Source organism: Prionailurus viverrinus, chromosome B1, assembly GCF_022837055.1.
Source record: "Prionailurus viverrinus isolate Anna chromosome B1, UM_Priviv_1.0, whole genome shotgun sequence".
Taxonomy (NCBI): Eukaryota; Metazoa; Chordata; class Mammalia; order Carnivora; family Felidae; genus Prionailurus; species Prionailurus viverrinus.
In genome coordinates this window covers 146,590,112-146,611,778 of record NC_062564.1, presented here as the reverse complement: position 1 = coordinate 146,611,778, position 21,667 = coordinate 146,590,112, and the positions used below count along the sequence as shown (strand labels likewise).

Here is a 21,667-nt window from a genome sequence, read left to right as displayed (position 1 = left end):
TTCATAATGAGGCAACATGGTAAATTACTTTTCCAATATGTAATGCTTAAAATAAATATATTTTACAATTGGGAATTTTTACATTCAAAATCTTAGTAAATTACAACAATGATAATATTAATTCCCTGGGAAAAATCCTGACATTTGTCTTGAACTTGAGGAGTAAACCATCATTTCCTATTTAGATTAAGGAACATGTAATTTATTTCCTATGAAAACAAAGGCTTTTGAACTTTGATTTAAAAAAATAAAAATTTTTCTTTGTTGAGAAAAATAAGATAAGGGAGGAGAAATTCCCTTTTAAAATTCTTCCCAAAGGTTAATTAAGGCCATGCTATTTTTGATGATTGGGTCATTTAAAAACTTTTACATAGTTGATGAATTAAAACAATTTTTTTAATATTTATTCATTTTTGAGAGACAGAGAGAGACAGAGCATGAGCGGGGGAGGGGAAGAGAGAGAGGAAGACACAGAATTCGAAACAGGCTCCAGGCTCTGAGCTGCCAGCACAGAACCTGACATGGGGCTCAAACTTATGAACCTTGAGATCATGACCTGAGTTGAAGTCAGATGCTTAACTGGCTGAGCCACTGGGCGCCCCATAGTTGATGAATTTTTAGAAAGGCTCACCCTCTGTTGTTGCATTGCAGGGCTAAACAGTAACTTTTGAATCAGGCTATGATTTGTCTTCATGATGGGGATAAATGCCACACAACTGCGTTCACAACTTGAACGATGAAAAATAATATTGAGAATGATCCAAATAATTTCTATTTCTAAGCACTTTTTCTCTCTAAGAGAAAGTTTCTCACCTTCAATATACACTGTTTTTCAACAGTGTAATGGCAAGTGGAAAGAATTCAAATTACCCAGTCATTGAAAAACTGCTGTGTGCCAGGCAGATGCAGAGATGGCCACATAGAGATGCACAAGACAGTCTCTGCCCTCAAGAAGCCACAATCGTCGGGGCGCCTGGGTGGCGCAGTCGGTTAAGCATCCGACTTCAGCCAGGTCACGATCTCGCGGTCCGGGAGTTCGAGCCCCGCGTCGGGCTCCGAGCTGATGGCTCAGAGCCTGGAGCCTGTTTCCGATTCTGTGTCTCCCTCTCTCTCTGCCCCTCCGCCGTTCATGCTCTGTCTCTCTCTGTCCCAAAAATAAATAAACGTTGAAAAAAAAAATTAAAAAAAAAAAAAAAAAAGAAGCCACAATCGTCAACATGGACATGGACTCCATTCAGTCTTCTCTGCCACAGGAGAGAAGCGATTTCAAAACATACATACTTTCAAAATTCAGTAACAGAAAGAAACGTAGAGCATGATGGTGTTTTGATAGATTTTAAGAGGTGGGAGCCTCAACATTTTTGTTTAACAGATAAATGTAGTCTTTATTTTTTTATTTTTATTTTTGTAAGGTTTTTATTTATTCTTGGGAGAGAGAGAGAGACAGAGACAGAGGCAGAGGGTGAGTGGGGGAGGGGCAGAGAAAGAGGGAGCCACGGAATGCAAAGCAGGCTCCAGGCTCTGAGCTGTCAGCACCGCGCTTGAACCCACAAACCATGAGATCATGACCTGAGCAGAAGTTGAATGCTTAACCGACTGAGCCACCCAGATGCCCCATAAATGGACTCTTTAAAGGAATGGAGAGTCCTTTTCAAATGGAATAAGCAGTCATCATTCTCCCACTCCTAATGTTTTTGCCTTTTAATATTGGTAATTGTGTATAAGCATAAAGACATCCAATAGAATGTGACAGTGATTGCTTTTTTCCTAAATATGGCAGTTAGTCAATTTGATTTGTATATCATTCTGTTTCTTCATTCCTTCTCCCCCCAGCGTATGCACACAACTTCACACTCTTCCAGTTTTGGAAAAAGATGAATAAAATAACAGCAATAGTAATAATAATAATAACACCATATAAGCAGTTAAGGTCAATGTTCTTACATCTCCGTATAAGCAGTGGAATGATACTGAAAGTCAAGTCACAGCCTGGACATTCTTTAATGGTGTATTGTAATAGTGACCATATTTCAAAAGAAAAACCGTAACATTTGGTCTGCTTTCTGGGCAGAATCCATGAATTTAGGAATTTGCTAGGATTGGAATGATACAGAGAAGATTAGCATGGCCCCTGTGCAAGGATGACACACAAAATCATGAAGCATTCCATATTAAAAAAAAAAAAGGAATTTGCTAGGAAATCAGGGACATATGAATGTTAAATAAGTAACACAGTTCTCATTTATTCAGACTGTGAGTGATGTGTTCTTGACCCTTGTCTGTATTATTGCTAAGGGACCACACTTTGGATAGCTCCCATCATCTTGCATATATCGAAACCACCCTGTTGCTTATAACACACACTTGACACAGCAGTCACATGTAGAAGTAACTAAGTATGTGTATGGTTTTTTTTTTCTTTTAGTTTTTCATTTAAAAGTTCTCATACTCTGGGGCACCTGGCTGGCTCGGTCAGTTAAGCGCCCGACTCTTGATTTCAGTTCAGGTTGTGATCTCACAGTTCGTGAGATAGAACCCCACATTGGGCTCCGTGCTGACAGCACGGAACCTGCTTGGGATTCTCTCTCTCTCTCTCTCTCTCTCTCTCTCTCTCTAAAAATAAATTAACTAATTTTTAAAAAGTTCTCAAACTCTCACAACTGTTTTTCTATCCCCTGATAACTCTAGCTACATATGGTCATATATCTTAGGCATAGGTGCTTGTATAGTTTCAGAAAACAGGACGTGGTTGAGCTTATGTTGGCTACACCCACTGTAAGTAGCTCCTGGAGCATATCCTGTTTGCATCCTTCCCGGGACAAATTCCTGTGACATCAAGTAATTCACAACATACTGGTGGAGCAAGGTTAAACACTTTAGTAATGTAATTATGTATCTTCTGGGTAGTGTCTGTTTATTACTTAGAATAAAAAGGAGGGGCTATTAAAATACTCCTCTTTCTAACTGTATATGCGTATGATGCCAGTTTTTGTCAATATCGTAGCAGGTTAGGGGCGCCTGGGTGGCGCAGTCGGTTAAGCGTCCGACTTCAGCCAGGTCACCATCTCGCGGTCCGTGAGTTCGAGCCCCGTGTCAGGCTCTGGGCTGATGGCTCGGAGCCTGGAGCCTGTTTCTGATTCTGTGTCTCCCTCTCTCTCTGCCCTCCCCTGTTCATGCTCTGTCTCTCTCTGTCCCAAAAAACAAAAACAAAAACAAAAACAAAAAACAAAAAAAAAAGTTGAAAAAAAATATATCGTAGCAGGTTAAATGCAGAAACAGATAGGAGAATTAAATGCAGACACATAAAATTAAAATTTAATGACTGAAAATTGAAAGACTGAAATAAAGACTGAAAAAAAAAAGACTTATTTCTATTAAGTTAGATAGAAAAGAGATTTGCCAACTACAAAACAGTGACATTTTCTTCAGTACATTTTTTGTTTGTTTGGGAAAATATAGCCATTTTTGATAACATAGAATTGACATGTAGTGAATTTATATTTTTAAATAAATTAACAGGTAAATTGATTTTTTTCTCAGTTTTAATTTCTAACACAGTAAACATCTATAAATATAATCTATGTAAGCAAAATTCTTTGGGGTTGTCAATAATGTGGAAAAATGTAAAGAGGTTTCAAGTAACTAAAAAAGTTGAGAATTGTTGGTTGGGAACAAAGAGATGCGTGGGACCTAGAATAGTACATTTGGGGAGTAATCAGCATTTAGCTGGTGATTGAAATATGAATGTGGAGGAAATTGGCCAGAAAAAGTTTATAAAGGGAACAGAAATGACTCACAAGGAAATGATGAGCTTTAGTTTCTTAACCTGTCCAAGTGTCCCTCATCTACAAAATGTCAATAGTGTTCTTTGCATTGTTGTAAATGGGTCAATGTTTGTAAAGCACTTGTTATGAAGAAGGTACATGATATTTACTTTCTATTTTTCTATTATTTATTTATTTATTTATTTATGTTTGAGAGAGGGAGAATGCACAAGCACATGAGCAGGGGAGGGGCAGAGAGAGAGGGAGGGAGAGAGCATCCTAAGCAATCTCTGCTCATGTCAACCCAATGCAGGGTTTGATTTCATGCGAGATCATGACCTGAGCCAAAATCAAGAGTCGGGCACTTCACCGACTGAGCCACCAGGCGCCCCTGAATCTTTTATCTTTCTTAATTCGAATATAGAATTAGTTTCTTAGACATTTCCAATTGACCAGTCAAGCACTCCTAGTTTCCTTTATGCAGGAGCAAGTGTAGATGGGAAGCAAGCGGGGAGAGAAAGCTTGAGACAATGAAGGGAAAGGTAAGTGTAGCTTGTCATCTGCCCTTACTGTTTTCATATGGTTCAAGCAGCCCTTGCCTTTGAGATGACTGACTTTATTACTTCTTTTAAATTGGGTTCAAATGTTCTAGCTATTTTTTTCAGTGTGGCAGAAAGAACAGGAAGACATTGGTATCAGATGTGATTTGAATTCTGCTTGTGCTCCGTACTGGTTGTGTGGCCATGAGAAGTTACTCCACTTTTTGGAGCCCTAGTTTCCTACTCTGTACAATGAGAAGCTTGACAGAGACCTTGGGAGTCCTACTGTACAAGGCCATGCAGGTGAAGTGCTATGTACCTTACACGTAATCGTTGCTTAGTAAGTGAAAACTATATTGCTGTTTGCTGAGACCCAAGCAGGAAAGGGCAAAGATCTCTAAAGCAAGAAACCGACGCTTCCAAGACTGAAGTGCAGCATTAGAACTGAGAGATGGAACTAAAGGGAAAATGAAATTAGATTGTGAATACTGAAGAACAATTTTAGAAAAAAAATTCATAGTTTGAAGGTTTTATTTTTCCACTGGGATTCAAACATCCGTTTTAATCCTTTCCAAAAGGAGAGACATGCGTACAAATCTGTATCATCTGTACCTATATCGCATGTATCTATCTGTCCATCTACTCACCGAAGCGAGTACATGGACTGGCAGCCACTGAAATTCAGGGTGCGTTGGGCAGAGGGTAGGAAGAGTGGTTTCTATAGATGGATGGACGGACAACTATGACAGAAGAGAGGTGGAGAAGTCCCCGCAAATTCAAAAGCTGAAAGCATCTGCAATGTTATTCATACCAACACCCACATTTTGCAACTGTGGTTGTGCTGTGGTCTGCCGGGCTCCATTTCCATGGAATCTCTATGTAGGTTATTCATTAAAGGCCAATTTATTTTCCTACAGTGCCATGAAAATGTTGGAGGCCGCACAGCACAGATAGAGACGGTTCAGGCTTTGGAGCCAGGAAGAAGTTGGTTTGACTCTTAGCCCTGTGAATTTGGGCAAATTAATTAATGCAACCTGTAGTACTGAGTGCCTACCATGTCCCTGGCATTGTACTAATTTCTTATGACATGATAATGAGCAAAGGTATCTATAATCCCCACTCTTATGGACCTCACAGTATCAAGAGGGAGATAGACATTCTTTAAAAATGACACTAATGAATATATGATTATACTCTGAGATAAGTTCTAAACTGCATTATAAGTCACAGGGTGGAGGAAATGGCATCCAATCAGAAGAAGCAGCCTATGCAAAAGATCTTTGGTGGAAAAGAGCAGGGAAAATTAAAAGACTGAAAAAAATTCAGGGTAGCTGGAGTGAAGACAGCCCGAGGGGGGAACCAGAAGCTCCAGCTTCATTGTCTGTAAACTGAGGATAATAATACATAAGGTTATCTTATGGGTTAGTGAGAGCATGTGAGATGCCCAACCAATGGTGGCTATTCATTAAATTGTGGCTACAATTACAATTACGTAATTGTTGCAGAGATGAAGAGCTTTTTTTCAATTGTGTAACATTTGATCAACTTCTCTAACATTTCAGTTGTGCTCACCCTTTACGACCAACCTGGCAGATACACTCATCCCGGTGCCTGCAATGCCCAGAAGAGTTACAGTTTGGGGTGAAGTGTGCTATTTTTTTTTGGTCTTGGACTATGTAGATGCCTGTCAATGAGAGAAGGAATGTCGGGTGACCATTGTTGAAAGGAAGGAAGGAAGAGGTCAAAGAAACCCAATGCTATAAATCTTTTTTTTTCTCCCTAGACTGTCTTGAAATGTGACATTCCATTCCCCTAATCTGTCATTTTTCTATCCCACAGGCAAAGGTCCCAACCCCCAATGTGTACCTGTAAGCAAAGATCTGAACAAGGAAGCTACTGCAGAAAAAGCTCTTTTAGCGGTATCAGATAATTAAATTGAATTGCAGAATTAGGTAGCCTTGAGGATGCAGTATTATTTAGTTGTTTGTTTGTTTGTGTTTTACGTTTTCTATAACGAATTTTTGTAAGTCCTTTTTTAAAAGTTTATTTATTTCTTTTTGAGAGAGAGAGAAAGAGAGAGAGAAGAAAGGATCTCAAGCAGGCTCCATGCTGTCAACGCTCAAACCCATGAACAGTGAGATCACGACCTGAGCTAAAATCAAGAATCAGATGCTTAACCGACTGAGCCACCCAGGTTCCCTTAAGTTTTTATTTAAATTCCAGTGAGTTAACATACAGTGTAATATTAGTTTCAAGTGTACAATGTAGTGATTCTACACTTCCATGCAACACCCAGAGCTCATCACAAGTGCCCTCCTTAATCCTCATCCCCTGCTTAACACCCTCCCCCCACCCCACCTCCCCTCTGGTAACCATCAGTTTGTATTCTGTAATTAAGAGTCTCTTTCCTGATTGGCCTCTCTCTCTCTCTCTTTTTTCCCCCTATGGTCGTTTTTTGTTTGTTTCTTAAATTCCACATACAGATGAAATCATATAGTATTTGTCTTTTTCTGACTGACTTATTTTGTTTAGCAGAATACTCACTCGCTCCATCCACGTGATTGCAAATGGCAAGATTTTATTCTTTTGATGGTTGAGTAATATTCCATTCTATAAATATTCCACATCTTCTTTATCCACTCATCAAAGGACACTTGAGCTGTTTCCATAATTTGGCTATGGTTGGTAATGCTGCTGTAAACACTGAGGTGCATGTATACCTTTGAATGAGTATTTTTGTGTTCTTTGGGCAAATGCCTAGTAGCTCAATTGCTGGATCATCCAGGAGAAATGGATAAATTCCTAGAAACAAGTAAACCACTGAAACTGAAACAGGAAGAAATAGAAAACTTGAACAGACTGATAATCAGCAAAGAAATTGAACCAGTAAAAACAATACAAAATGAAAACTCTCAGCCAACAAAAGTCCAGGACCAGATGGCTTCACAGGCAAATTCTACCAAACATTTAAAGAAGAGTTAGTACCTATTCTTCTCAAACTATTCCAAAGAACAGAAAAGGAAGGAAAACTTCCAAATTCATCCTATGAGGCCAGTATTACCCTGATACCAAAACCAGAAAAAGGCCCCACTAAAAAAGAGAACTACAAGCCAATATCTGTGATGAACATGGATGCAGATAGTCTCAATAAAATACTAGCAAACCTAATCCAACAATACATTAAAGAAAATCATTCACCACGATCAAGGGGGATTTATTCCTGGGTTGCAAAAGGTTCAATATTCACAAATCAATCAATGTGATAAACCACATTAATAAAATAAAGGATAAGAAGCATATGATCGTTTCAATAGATGCAGAAAAAGCATTTAACAAAGTACAACATTCATTCATGATGAAAACCCTCAATAGAGTAGTTTTAGAGGGGCTACACCTCAACAAAAGAAAGACTTTAAATGGAAAATCCACAGCTAATATCAGCCTCAATGGAGGGAAACTGAGAACTTTTCCTCTACAGTCAGAAACAAGAGAGTGATATCAACTCACACCACTGTTATTTAATATAGTACAATCCTCAGCAATCAGACAACAAAAGGAAATAAAAGGCATCCAAATCAGCAAGGAAGAAGTCAAACTCTCACCATCTGCAGATGCCATGAGACTCTACATAGAAAACCTGAAAGACGTCACTCAGAAATTGCTAGAGGTGCAGGCCCCCAGGAAGAGAGCACCTGCAGTCCAGGAATGGTAGCACTAACAGCCTAGATCCAAATTCCTCTCCATTCCTGACGTCTCTGCAATCTTAGCCTCCCCGTCCCTAGAAACGGAATACTGATGAAAATAGTAATAGCTGTTTCACAAAGTTGTTGTCAGGATAAAATGAGTAAACACAGTGAATGTGCAAAGCCTTTAGGAGAGCTTTTGGCACAGAATAACTTTTTCCCCCAGTTTTATTGAGATATAGGTCACATGGAATGCTGTATATGCTTAAGGTGCACAACATATGTTTACATACATTACATATGTATCACTTACATATATTGCAAAATAACTACCATATATATTTAGTCAGCATCCATCATCTCTTATAGAAAACAATAAAAAGAGAAAGCAAAAAAGAAAAGAAAATATTTTTTTCTTGAGATAAGAACTCTTAGGATTTACTCTCTTGTTTTCAGATAGATAGATAGATGATAGATAGATAGATAGATAGATCTATATCTCCCAAAGCAGTGTTAGCTATGGTCATCATGTTGTACGTTTATATCCCTAGTACCTATTTATTGTATAACTGGAGGTTATACCACCTTCCTTCTATTCCTCCAAACTCCCCCTATGCCTCACCTCTAGTAACTGCTAATCTTATCCCAATTTCTGTGACTTTGGTTTTGTTTGTTTGTTTTTAGATTCTACATAGAAGTGAGATCACCTAGTATGTGTCTTTCTCTCTCTTTTTTCATTTAGTGTAACGCCCTCAGAGTCCATCCACGTTATCGCAAATGGCAGAATCTCCTTGTTTGTATATATACTGCAACTTGTTTATGCGATCATCCATCTATGAGCTTAAGTTGTTTCCATATCTTGGCTATGGTAAATAATGTTAGCGATTAATTTGACGCCCAAAGTAGTTGTCAGTTTTTGCGCCTCCCCCTTCCAACATATACACACGTGTACTCATATACACATATAAATATAAAGATAAATACACACACGAAGTTTTGATAATCTTGATGTCAAGCTGTGTATAATCTTTTTAGGGTGCTGTATACAATTAAAAGAGCTTTGGCGTTAATGAGTGTTCAATACCATAGCTATCAAAGCCAGTAGACAAGAGGAAGAATGTTTTATCCCCACAGCATCTTTCTAGGGACTAGTGTTGCTTCATGATAGCCAGTGCATGAGGTAGCAAGGAGGGGGGAAGATTACTGTTTGAGTAGCTCTTCTTCCGCTTCCTAATTTCATGTGTCAACATCAAGCACGTCAATCCTACTGGCTGCCCCATCCCCTGGCATCTGCCCCAGCAAAATTAAGGCCTGGGAAAAATCGAAAGAAGATAGAAGGCAGGGAAGGGAGTTAAGAAGCTTGTTCCACTTGTAGGCAGTTAAGCATCTTGCATCCTGACCAACGTCCTGCGACCAGGACTCAGGGTGTGTTTCTGGGCTTCAGTTGCACAAGAAGGGACTAACACATCAGCATCTCCTTTCCAAATTCCACATCAGCTGTCATCCGAAGCAGTGGACTGGCTTTTTTAGCCTCCGGCTCCTGTGGGTACAGATCCCTGGAACCTGAAACTTAGGGGCTCACATTTCCATTGCAGTTTTATAGCCAGAGGGTTCCCTGGTTCCTGTCCATCTCTCACTTTGAGTCTGGTTTTGTTGACATTATTTTCTACAGTTGGGGAACTTGAAGCCACAAGAACCCATGATGTTGAACTCCTGATGTTGAAACTGCAGTTCCGGGCCACAAATCACCAGTTTCCCCTTTTACACGTGTTACTATAGTTGACCCTTGAACAGGACAGGTTTGACATATGTGGGTCCAATTAGAGGCGGGATTTTTTCAATAAATACAGTCCTGGACTATAAACTTTTTTTTTCTGCCTTATGATTTTCTCAATAACATTTTCTTTCCTCCAGCTTATTGTAAGTATACAGTATATAATACATGTAGTTTACAAAATGTGTTAACTGACTGTTCATGTTATTGGTATGGCTTCTGGTCAACAGTGGGCTATTGGTAGTTAAGTTCTGGGGGAGTCAAAAGTGATACAAGGATTTTCAAACAGGCAGGGGTTGGTGTCTCTAACCCCCGCTTTGTTCAAGGGTCAACTGTATCTGACCTATTTATGGCCTGTTGCATTGCAAATTTGAACACATTTTCTTTGCTGTCACCAAAGAGTCACCATATTCCTGACTGTCTTTGCTCTAATCATTTGACTGAACTGAGAAACCGCTGTAAGAGGAGATGTGGACACTCCCAAGGGGGTGAAATGTGGCTCAACATGGGGTAAATGGTAAACCCCGTATTTCACGGCCATTTGTTCTCTAACTCAAGGGCGCCAGAACTCAGCCCCAACAAAATCCCTTCTAAGTAAGGGCTTCTAGATTTCCCCAGGCTTGGGGAAGATTAGATTTCTCCTTGACCCCTGGCTGCAACCATTTGAAGCCACACCCCTTTCACTGCCATTGCATTTCTGCTGGGACCAAGGCTGATGCCCAAGCCTGAGTGTTTTATCCTGAGGCTTCCCAAAATGTCGCATCTGGAGGGGCCAAAGTGGTGAATACATCTAGGAGGAGAGGCTTCCTGCTCCATGTCCGTCCCCCTGCCACTAGCCTAAATTCTACTGTTCAGGTCAAGGCCTCAGAGAATCCTCCCTCTGAAGGCTGCCTCTCTTTCTCTGCCTCACTTGCAAATCTCAGGAACAAAGGAGAGACTTCTGGTTTCTTGTCTGGAATGTAAGGAGCTTAGTTGTCACCGTTCTGCTAACAACAAGTAAAAACCTGAACTGACCAAAAATTTTTAAATCCGTAAGAGAGGGGGATTAGCGGGGCCAACTGCTCTCGGGAAAACAGGTAACCGTAGAGAATCACAACTCACCAGAAGAGAAACACAGGAGCAGAAAACTCCAGGCAACCAGTGCCGGGGGTAAGAAAACCTGACCTGAAATTGCTGAATTGCTGGAGGCTCCTGTGGACAAGTCAGAGAGTTAAAAACTCCATGTGGGGCAAGGGGTGGGGGGCACGCCTGGGTGGTTCCGGCCATCCATTGAGTGTCCAACTTGGGCTCAAGTCATGATTTCACAGTCCATGAGTTTGAGCCCAGCGTCAGGTAGTGCAGAGCCTGCTTTGGATCTTCTGTCCCCCTCTCTCTCTGCCCCTCCCCCCCCCTCAAAAATAAATAAACATTAAAAAAACTCCAGGGGGATCTATTATTGGTGGTGGAGGGGTCACTTATGTGAGTTTAACCTCACAAAATTTTTAAGACTATGATTAATGTGAGGACCTGGTAGAGCTCCTGGAGGTAAAACTCATATAACTAATATGCCGAGTAGGCAACATTGCAAGAGCAGAAGGGCCATGTAAGCAGAGAGGTGGGAATTGTAAGAAAGAATAAAAAAGAAACGCTGGGGATCCAACACACTGTAAGAGAAATGAAGAAAGCCTTGGATGGGCTCGTAGGTAAACTGTACATGACTGAGGAAGAAACTCTGAGCTTGCGGATGGGTCAGTAGAAACATCCCAAACGGAAAAACAAAGAGAAAAAAAAGGCTGAAAAAGACAGAATGGGATATCTAAGAACAGTGGGGCAAGTACGCATAATGCGAATACCCCAAAAAGAAGAAAGGGACACAAAATCAGGAGCTGTATTTGAAGCAAGAATGATTGAAAATTTCCCCCAAATTAATGTCAGACACCAAAACACACAGCCAGGAAGCTCAGAGAACACCAAGCAGGATAAATGCCAAAATTAGTATTTAAATTGCAGAAAATGACTAAAACTATTAAATGAAGCCAAAGGAAAAAACCTCTTACCTATAGAAGGGCAAAGAGAAGAATTACATCCAACTTCTCCTTGGAGCCCCAAAACATAAGAGAGTGGGGAGAGGTATTTAAAATGTCCTGAAAAATGAAGGGCACATGGGGCACCTGGGTGGCTCAGTCGGTTAAGCACCTGACTTTGGCTCAGGTCCTGATCTCACTGCTCATGGTTTCAAGCCCCGCGTCGGGCTCTGTGCTGAAAGCTCAGAGCCTAGAGTCTGCTTCCAGTTCCGTGTCTCCCTCTCTCTCTGCCCCTCTGCCACTCATGCTCTGTCTCTTTCTCTCAAAAATAAACATTAAAAAAAAAAAATGAAGGGCACCTGGATAGTTCAGCTGAAAAAGCATCCAACTCTTGATTTTGGCTCAGGTTTGTGATCTTGTGGTTTGTGGGTCCAAGTCCTGCATTGGGCTCCATGCTGGCAGTGTGGAGCCTGCTTGGGATTCTCTCTCTCTCTCTGTTTCAAAATAAATAAATTTTAAAAAGACGTCCTGAAGAGTGAAGTCTTTTTCTCTTTTCCTGTATTTCCTCAAATTTATTGACAAATTCTTCTCTCCCAGTACAATTCTTCTCTCCCATTAAGTTAACTGTGGCTCTGTCTCCCAGTTCAGTAGATAAATTGAGACTACCTTGTGATTGAGCCACTGAGTCAATCACAAGCAAATATATATACATTGGGAGTGTCCCAATGCACTGTGACAAGTGTCCGTCACAGAGCAGCATGTAGGAAGACAGACCCTGTGCTCCCATGGGACTTACACTCTAGTAAGTTCAGATGGAAGTTGAGGGGTATAAAAGTAACCAACCAATGCGTTGAACCTATAGTAGTCTGATTTTTTTCAGTAATTTCATAGTTTTCAATTTCAAAATTTTCATAATAAATTTTTAATGTAGAGTAGAATTTACAACAAATACCTAAATATTCATCACATAAATTCTGCAATTAACACCTTATTATACTTGTTTTTAAAATTGTATATCAATGTATCCATCCATCCATTCTTTATGATCATATTTTTAAAAACATATTTCCAAGTAAATTATAGAAATCAGTTTGTTTTACTCCTAAACTTTGTATGCATATCATTTTTATTAGCTAGAGTTCAATACTTGCATATGAACAAATATTGCTTCTTTTTGAGATGTAACTTGCATGCAGTGAAATGAGCATATCTTAAATATTCCATTGGATGAGTTTTGATGAATGCATATACCAATGCGACCCAATCCTTTATCAAGAAACAGAAGTTACCGTCATATCAGAAAGTTCTCTCATTTGCCTTCCCAGTTGACTCCTGCAGAGGTAACCCTTCAGAGGCAACTGCTGTTCTGATTTTTTCCCATACACATTAGTTTTGCCCATTCCATGTGGATGGAATCATACAGTGTGTAGTTTTCGTGTCTAACTTCTTTTACCTATTATCATTTCTGTAAGTTTCATTCAGGTAGTTGCCGTTTTCAGAAGCATGTTCCTTTTCATGACTGAGTGATATTACAGTATATATACTGTTGTATATCCAGGTTGTTTATCCATTCTCCTACTACTGGACACCTGAACTATTTCCACTTTTAAACAATTATGAATAGAGTGGCTCTGAACAACCTTGTATAAGTTATAAGCTGGTTTTATAAAACTGTTCTTTTCTTCTCATGACAACTGTTGTCTACATATATGGCTGACTTCTAACGTTATATCTCTAGCCTAAATCTGCCCCTCCCCTACAGACTTTTTTTTTTTAATTTAAATTTTAGTTAGTTAACATAAAGTGCAATATTGGTTTCAGGATTAGAATTCAGCGTTTCGTCACTTACATACAATACCCAGTCCTCATCACCGCAAGTGCCCTCCTTAGTACCCATCAGCCATCTAGCCCATCTCCTACCCATCTCCCTCTGTCAACCCATAGTTTGTTCTCTATCATTAATAATCTTTTGTGGTTTGTTTCCCTCTCTTCTCTTTCCCCCCCTTCCCATATGATCATCTGTTTTGTTTCTTAAATTCCACATATGAATGAAATCATATGGTATTTGTCTTTCTTTGACTTATATTGCTTAGCATAATACATTCTAGCTCCATCCACGTCATTGCAAATGGCAAGATTTCATTCTTTTTGAAAGCTGATGAATATTCCATCGTGTATATATACCACATCTTCTTTCCAAACACCAACTCAACGTCTCCACTTGGATTTTCAATAGGCATCTCAAATCTAATGTCTGGAAGCCAACTCCTGCTCGGCACCCACCCCAACTGCAATTTCTCAATCTTCAGTAAATGAAAAATCTATCCTTCCAATTATTCAAACCATAAAATACAGACATAGCCCCAACCTCTCTCTTCCATCATCCAGGCAATGGGCAAGTCCTATTTGTTCTATCTCCAGAATATATAGAGAATGTTCCAACTATTAGCACCTCTTCTTATCATCTGGTCGGAGGCATTATTGTCTCACTCATGAATTTTGGAAAACCTAATAATTGTTCTCTTGCTTTCATTCTGCTTCTCCCACATAGCCTATTCTTAGCACCATAGCCAAAGTGGTCCTCATAGAGCACGTATTTTAGATCATACCATTCATGCTGTTTTAAAAAGCTCAAATGACTCCTTATTTCACTCAGAGTAAAAGTCCTGCAAATGTCTCTCAAGGCTCTGTGCAGTCTGGCTCTCCATGACACAACTGGCCACTTTCCTGTCCTCTCCACACTGCTTAGGTTTTTTGTTTTTTATTTTTTGTTTTTTGTTTAGTGACATTGGCCTCCTGGTGGTCCCTCAGTATATTTACAATCGCTGTTCCCTCTACCTGACCTATCTTTCCCCAGAGGAGACACAGCATGATGAATAGTCACCATCCTAGAGATTCCTTCTTTAACCACTTAAAATCGCAACCCCACCCCCACCCAGCACCACCTGTCTCCCTTCCCTGCATTATTTTTTCTACAGCACTTACTGATTTTCATTTTTCTGTTTGTGTATTGTTAATCTTCTTTCACTTGAATATAATCCTCATGAGGACAGGGATTTTCATCTCTTTTGTTCACTGCTGTAATCTTAGTGGTTCTAATTGTGCCTGGAACACAGTAGACACTAACAAATATTTGTTGGCAGATTAAAATTGACACATGAATGAATATGCTGATAATTATATTTACTTTAATTTTTTTTTAACGTTTATTCATTTTTGAGAGACAGAGCAGGAGTGGGGAAGAGGCAGAAAGAGAGAGGGAAACACAGAATCAGAAGCGGGCTCCAGGATCTGAGCTGTCAGCACAGAGCCCGACATGGGACTCGAACCCATGAACTGCGAGACCATGACCTGAGCCGAAGTCGGACACTTAACCGACTGAGCCACCCAGGCACCCCAATATATTTACTTTAGACTACATTATTAGGTAAAAGACATGGTGCCAAATTTTAATAAGTCCTTATAGTATTGGGCCCTCTATTAAAGAAGGGAGTGTCCTCCTGGTGATGGTGGATTATTTTGCAGTTTACCAAACATATACTGAAGCCCTTCTTGAGGCCTTAAGACATAAAGTTGAGTAGTATTCCCATCTATAAACTTGAACATCTCAGGAGAATACTATATTTTGGCGGAAACTTTTAGCCTAATAGGCAATATGCTCCAATAGAGAATTTTAAAAGGACTCTTTCCCTTGAATCTTGACAAAGCGGAGCCCTTTTCTTCTTGTTTAGTTGCATGGAAGCCATTGACAAAATATATTCCTTTCTTCTGCTTCAAAGTGGCATCAGTCTAAATGAGCATTTATGTGTATACAGGTGTTTTTAATAATTATGTCAGGGTCTGGGCAGTTTTCCAGGAAGGAAAATCTTTTTTACTAAAGAGCCTGTTTGGTTCACGAAGGAGAGGTCCAGCCTTGCAGCGCTGTCCACCCAAAAGCCGTGGGCCATCGGGAGTCAGGACAGTGACTCAAGTTGTTCAGGTTCTGCTGTCTCTGGAGCACTGCAGACAGGCAGTGCATTGGCTCTCCAGCTTCAGTGTGCTTCAGAATCACCCAAAGACTTGTCAGAACACAGACTACGAGACCCCAGTCCCTGGGCTTCTGACTCAGTCCTTGGTGAAACCTGAGAACTTGCATTTTTTAGCAAGTTCCTGGCTGGCTCAGGGATCAGACTTTGAAATACAGATTTGATGTCTGTTTGCTGCTCCTCTTTTCCCTGGCTGGATTTGTCTGCCGTGCCCAGGTCCAGGCTCCCTTGTTTCACATCCAGGGATGCTGCTGGTGGCTGAGGGACTGGAAGCGGCGGATGGAAATAAGCTCAGTCTCACTCTTCCTGCTGAGCTTTGCTTCTGTGACTATGAGAACTGACATCTCCCGCCCCTGGCAAATGGTGATGACTCCACAGACACACCAGTACCAAAGAATTGATTTAGTTTCTTCATTAGTCCCTCAGATGAAGAAAGGGAGAAAACCAAGACCAGCAGGAGATTAAGCCACTGGTTCTGAAACTTTAATACACACATAAGATGCTTATTCAAAGCGCAGATTAGGGGCGCCTGGGTGGCTCAGTCGGTTGAGCTTCCGACTTTGGCTCAGGTCATGACCTCGCGGTCTGTGAGTTCCAGCCCCCCCCCCCCCACGTGGTGCTCTGTGCTGACAGGTGAGCACCTGGAGCCTGCTTCGGATTCTGTGTCTCCCTCTCTCTCTGCCCCTCCCCCACTCATGCTCTGTCTCTCTCTCTCTCTCTGTCAAAAATAAAAATAAACATTAAAAAAATGTTTAAAAAATGCAGATTCTCCGCTAATGCCACCATCACCTCACAGGGGTGCTGGTGTATGAGGTCTAAGGTAGCTTAAGAAACACTTGGGGTGCCTGGGTGGCTCAGTCAGTGGAGCATCTGACTTCAGCTCAGGTCATGATCTCACAGTCCGTGAGTTCTGAGCCCTGCGTCAGGCTCTCTGCTGTCAGCACAGAGCTCCCTTCAGATCTTCTATCCTCTCTCTGCCCGTCTCCCCCTCACATGTGTTCTCTCTCTCTCTCAAAAGCAAAAAATGAAACTTTTTTTTTAAAAAAAAGTAATAACATTTAAACTAACACCCAGATGATTCAATTATAGGTAATCAGGGGACCCACTTCCAGAAATATTTAATTAAATAGTCTTCCCAAGCTCACCCAATAATAGCATACATGCAATAGAATCATGTCTAGTTCACCGAACTATGTTCTTGAATGCCTACTCTGTGTAAACAAAGTTCTAGGCCATGGTTCACAAGATTGATTGAATCACCCATGCACTTTCAAGTATAACGTGATGTCTCTTCCTATCTTCCTCAATGAGTCTGATAAAGAATTCTGGAGATGAATTATGCTTTTTCTGTGCTTTGATTTCAGCCACTGATATTAACAAAAATGACAATCATGGGCATCAAGGATAGGCATCAACTTAAAAAGATAATAGCAAATAGCGTTTTCTCTAAGGCAATCCAATTAAATACCGTTAGAAACCCATACCATAAGACACAATGTAACTTAATGCAATTCAGTATAATACAGTATAGTACAATACAGAAAACAAACAAACAAACAATGCAATGCAATACAGTGAAATGTCTCACTGCCCTTGCAATGCAGTGAGGTTAGCGAGAACCTCATCTTAGGTCTTGGGCTGCGGTGCCCTCTAGTGGCAGAAACTGAAATGTCTTTTTTTTTTTTTTTTTTTTTTTTTTTTTTTTTTTTTTTTTTTTTTTTTTTTTTTTTGGTGGCAGCCACAGCCGCATTTTCCATTGTATAACCTTCAACAAACATCCTGTTAGAAAGGAAAGGAGCTGGATTCCGGCTGCTTTATTCTACAGCAGAGGTCATGGATTCAGAGACTTACCTGAGCTGCCACCGGAGCTGGTTAAAAAGTAACTAATCGTGTTATCCATACAACAGATTGTTTTCCATACATTCTGTTGATTTGTGATGAATAGTAAGTAGCCTTTTCGCCCCAGTCTGCAGACAGGAGACTGGAGTGGCAAAATACAGGAGTGTGAGAAACCCTTAGAAGGATTAACATAATAGAAATATAAAAATGAAATATGTAATAGAATTTAATAGGTATAGAAAAGTCTGTATTCTCGAACATAAAGTCACCTTTTCTCCGTGGTTGGACAGGCACTGCCTGTGCTTAGAGATAGCAAGGAGAAGTCAATGATTAAAATTCCTTATTTCACAAAATGTTCATGCATAATTACAGTTCATTCAATTCATAGTTATTGAGCAACCACCATGTTTTAGGCTCAACTGAAACACACACACACACACACACACACACACACACACACACTAAGCCATTTCATCTGCATAGTAAACCCCTTTTCCTCCCATCCACATTTGCTGAGAATGATGGTACCTTTCTGGGTGCCAAACACTGTGTTAAGTACTAGTGGAGCTCATAGTCATGGGCTGATTCGTTCATCTCCTTTGAGGGAAGTGTGTCCTCTGATTGGACATGAAATTATGTGGGATCCCGTACCAGTGGCTCACGCTCAGGGGATCCACTTGGGTGACTCTTGGCACTCTTTTGCCCAGTTTTGATGGTCAATAGACAAGTTTAGCAATCCTGGCTCGAGAAGGCCACAGTGATCAGGACTTTAGGCTCTTCAAGGACGAGTTTCTGGATCATGGCACCAGGAAGACTCAAAGTCAAGCTGAAGAGAAAGGTAATCTACAAGGGATAATGGAGAAGGGAGACAATATCAGTCAATCCCAAGACCATTTGCAGTTCAGGGAATGTAGTTCTTCCCACTCAATTTCTTCTCCCACATTTCTTCCAGGAAGAGAGACCCCTAAGATCCTGGAAGAGCTGCTTCCTGTAAGTACGTGAAGAAGTCGATCCCGGCAGTGCTGAGGGTCGACCGCAGTAGACATGAGCTATGCCCCCAGATTCTCCTGCATTGCCCCAGTTACTGAGGTACTGTGAGCAGATGGCCTGTAGCTCAGATCCTTCAGCGTTTGCCTCAGCTGTGGAGTCACCCCACCAAGGTCATACCTTTCTGGACCCTTCCATTGGAACCACTGGTTCCAGAACCAATGAATGATACGGTGGAGGTATAAAGACTCATTTGACTCAAAGCAGGATTACTCTGATGGACCATTGCAGCTCTAGTAATGATTGTTTAAGTTATGACTTAATAGACTAAAAGATTGAAATGCAAATTTACTTAAAGTTTCTGTTGTTGTTTGAAATTAGGATGCAATTAAATTTAAAAAAAACTTGATGAAAGCATCTTAAGTATGTAATTTTTCTTTTTTAAAATATGTTTCCCTACGGCCCATGCTTTGTAAACATCTCCACACACAGCATGGGCTATATGGGAACATGTATTTTGACACATGCTACAACAATATCCACAATCGTTTTGAAAAGCAATTAGGCCACAGGTGTCATCGGGGGGTATAAACATATACATGGGCTTTGAGTTAGCAATACTGATCATGAAGCTTTATTCTATGTAGATATTCTTTAAAAAGAGAAAAATAACATATTTCTTGGGTATTTGTGGACTATTAAAAATTCTGCCCAGTTTTTCTTGGCATAAAATAATAATTCAGCTAATTTTGAAATTTTATGTTGACCCAGTCTAAAAAAATGTATCTAAATTTGAATGGTGAAGAGGAGAAATTTTACCAACTTGCTCTAATGAAAGTTGCTAGGTTGATAAAACAATTCCCTACTCACCTGCACGATAACTTTACAAATCTTTGGTCAGTCCCTTTGGATCTGTTTCTTTGTTTCTTAGGAAAATTTGCTTTATGTGATTATATACTGGAAAACTTGTCCGGTTTTGAGAAAGAGAAAAGCTGCCCCTCACATCAGGAGCTGGCCTAGCACTCCCAATGAGACCTCAGTGTTCTCCTTTTGAAATAAAGGATTTCACAGAGCACCGACATCAGAGAAGCCACTCTGTGACCATGGTGGACGGAGACACAAACGAGAGCATTCCGTAACCACGTGTGTACACAGACAAAATCACAAACGTGACTCAAGCCCCCCAAATGGTCCAACATCCCCCTATTTTGGCTACTCAGAGTGTTAGCAGCTTGGTTACAGTCTCAGGTGCTCCAGACTTCCCCAAGCTGGATAAGCTATATTTACAGACCCAGTCATAGGATTGCCCCCTTCCTGACAACATGCAACCCAGAGCAAAGCTCTGCTTCCCAGCCCTTTCCCCAAATGTCCTAACACGAATGCCAGTTCTAACAGAAGTTTTCCCAAATGGCATTTTAGTGAGACACCCCTCCCCATGGTGCACTTTCTCTCTCAAAGAGCAACACATACCGCTTGCTCAACTACAGTGATGTCCTGCTGGGTTGGGGAGAGGACAACTTCTTTACTTCACTTGTGAGTAGTTTCAACATAAACATTGGCTAGAATTGATCAATTGATCTTAAATCAAAAGATCAATTGATCTTAAATCAAAAGATCAATTGATCTTAATCTAGACTTCCAGGTTAACTTCTCTAATTTACATAGTATTTTCCTTCCTGATTTCCTCAACCTTCGGTACGCTTTTCTCCAGACAAGTAATAGGTCAACAACAATTCTGTTAAATGTTTGGCATTCTTCCTCCTCCCCCAATATTTTCATATATGCATGTAGGTGTATATATATAAATGCATAGCTATTTATATTTACATATTTCTCTCTTTACACAGTTTTATGGAGAGAGAACAATCCAGTTTGTGTTTGGCTAGGTGTACTTCTTGTCATTTCCTTGTACGTCACTTTGAAACGTTGAGGTTTCCTACTAACTTGACCAGAGTTGATCCAGCCACCTGTGGGTAGGTAGAAAGATGCCAGCAGGAAACAGGCAGAGAGGTAAATAGGATGTAGGTTGGAGAGGGGTCTCTTTTAATGGCAGGTGCTCTGGTACGGTATTAGATGCAATAGGAGGAAGTCAAATTTTGCAGCTGTCAGTAAGTAAGGTCAGTGGAGAGACTGAGTCATGCTGCATACATCTAATTCTTCGGATTCCTAAGGAAAAGTTCATGGTGGAAATAGTTTCAAATGCAACGAGAAACAAGCAGTTGGGTCATGTTTTATTTCTCAACATCATTTCCTGTTCTTAGAAGGAAACGTACCTATGACTGATAACATTTCCTCCAAATTCTCAGAAAATGAGGCTTGTTTTCCTTGAGTTTGACATAAATTGTATTTCACACTGTTACACAAGTTGGTGAATGGTAATATGGTTGGCTCAGTGTGAATGTCTTTATTTTTATGAACCGATCATGATGAATTTCAAATTACACAATCTACATGAGCTGCCTGACAATAATCTGATCACTGCTTTGGTCTGGAGACAATTCTAGATCTTTTTTGTTTTTTAATCTTCAAGAAGATATCTACAATGAAGCCCTTACTAAAATATAGTATGCAGAAAGTAAATCCTTCTTCTAAAGTTATTTCAGGCACCAAACTATATAGTATCGGTATCTACATGTCAGTTAAGAACTTTCAGTTGCAAAACATCTGAGTAAATGAGACTTAATAATGTGGATTTATTAGCTCATGTAACCGAAAACCAAAGGAGGATCCAGCATCAGACATGTTTTAGGCAAGATCTTGGTTCTCTCTCTTCATTCTGGCTTTATCCTTAGCCACCATGTGACCCCACAGTCACAAAGATGGCTACCCGCAGCAACTGCTTCCTTGTCCATTTCCAGGGAAGAAGGTAGCACGTCTCACAATATCACATGATGTGTCCAGTTCTTCATTCAGGTTGAACCAAGGCACATTGATCATTGTTGCAAGGGGTATGAGACTATGCCGACTGACCATCACTTGGGGTTGGAAGTGAGTAGTCCGTTTTAACATTGTGGTTAATGCATGAATATTGCATAGTTACCACAGGTATTTCC

At 40.4% G+C, this 21,667-nt stretch overlaps 1 non-coding gene across 1 annotated transcript; it reads left to right on the top strand.

The window, feature by feature from the left end:
* The first annotated feature begins 2,073 nt into the window (after nt 1-2,073).
* Nucleotides 2,074-2,176, top strand: LOC125165001 (U6 spliceosomal RNA). Its single transcript, XR_007151910.1, has one exon. It is a non-coding gene; the product is annotated as a U6 spliceosomal RNA (small nuclear RNA).
* The last annotated feature ends 19,491 nt before the right edge of the window (nt 2,177-21,667 follow it).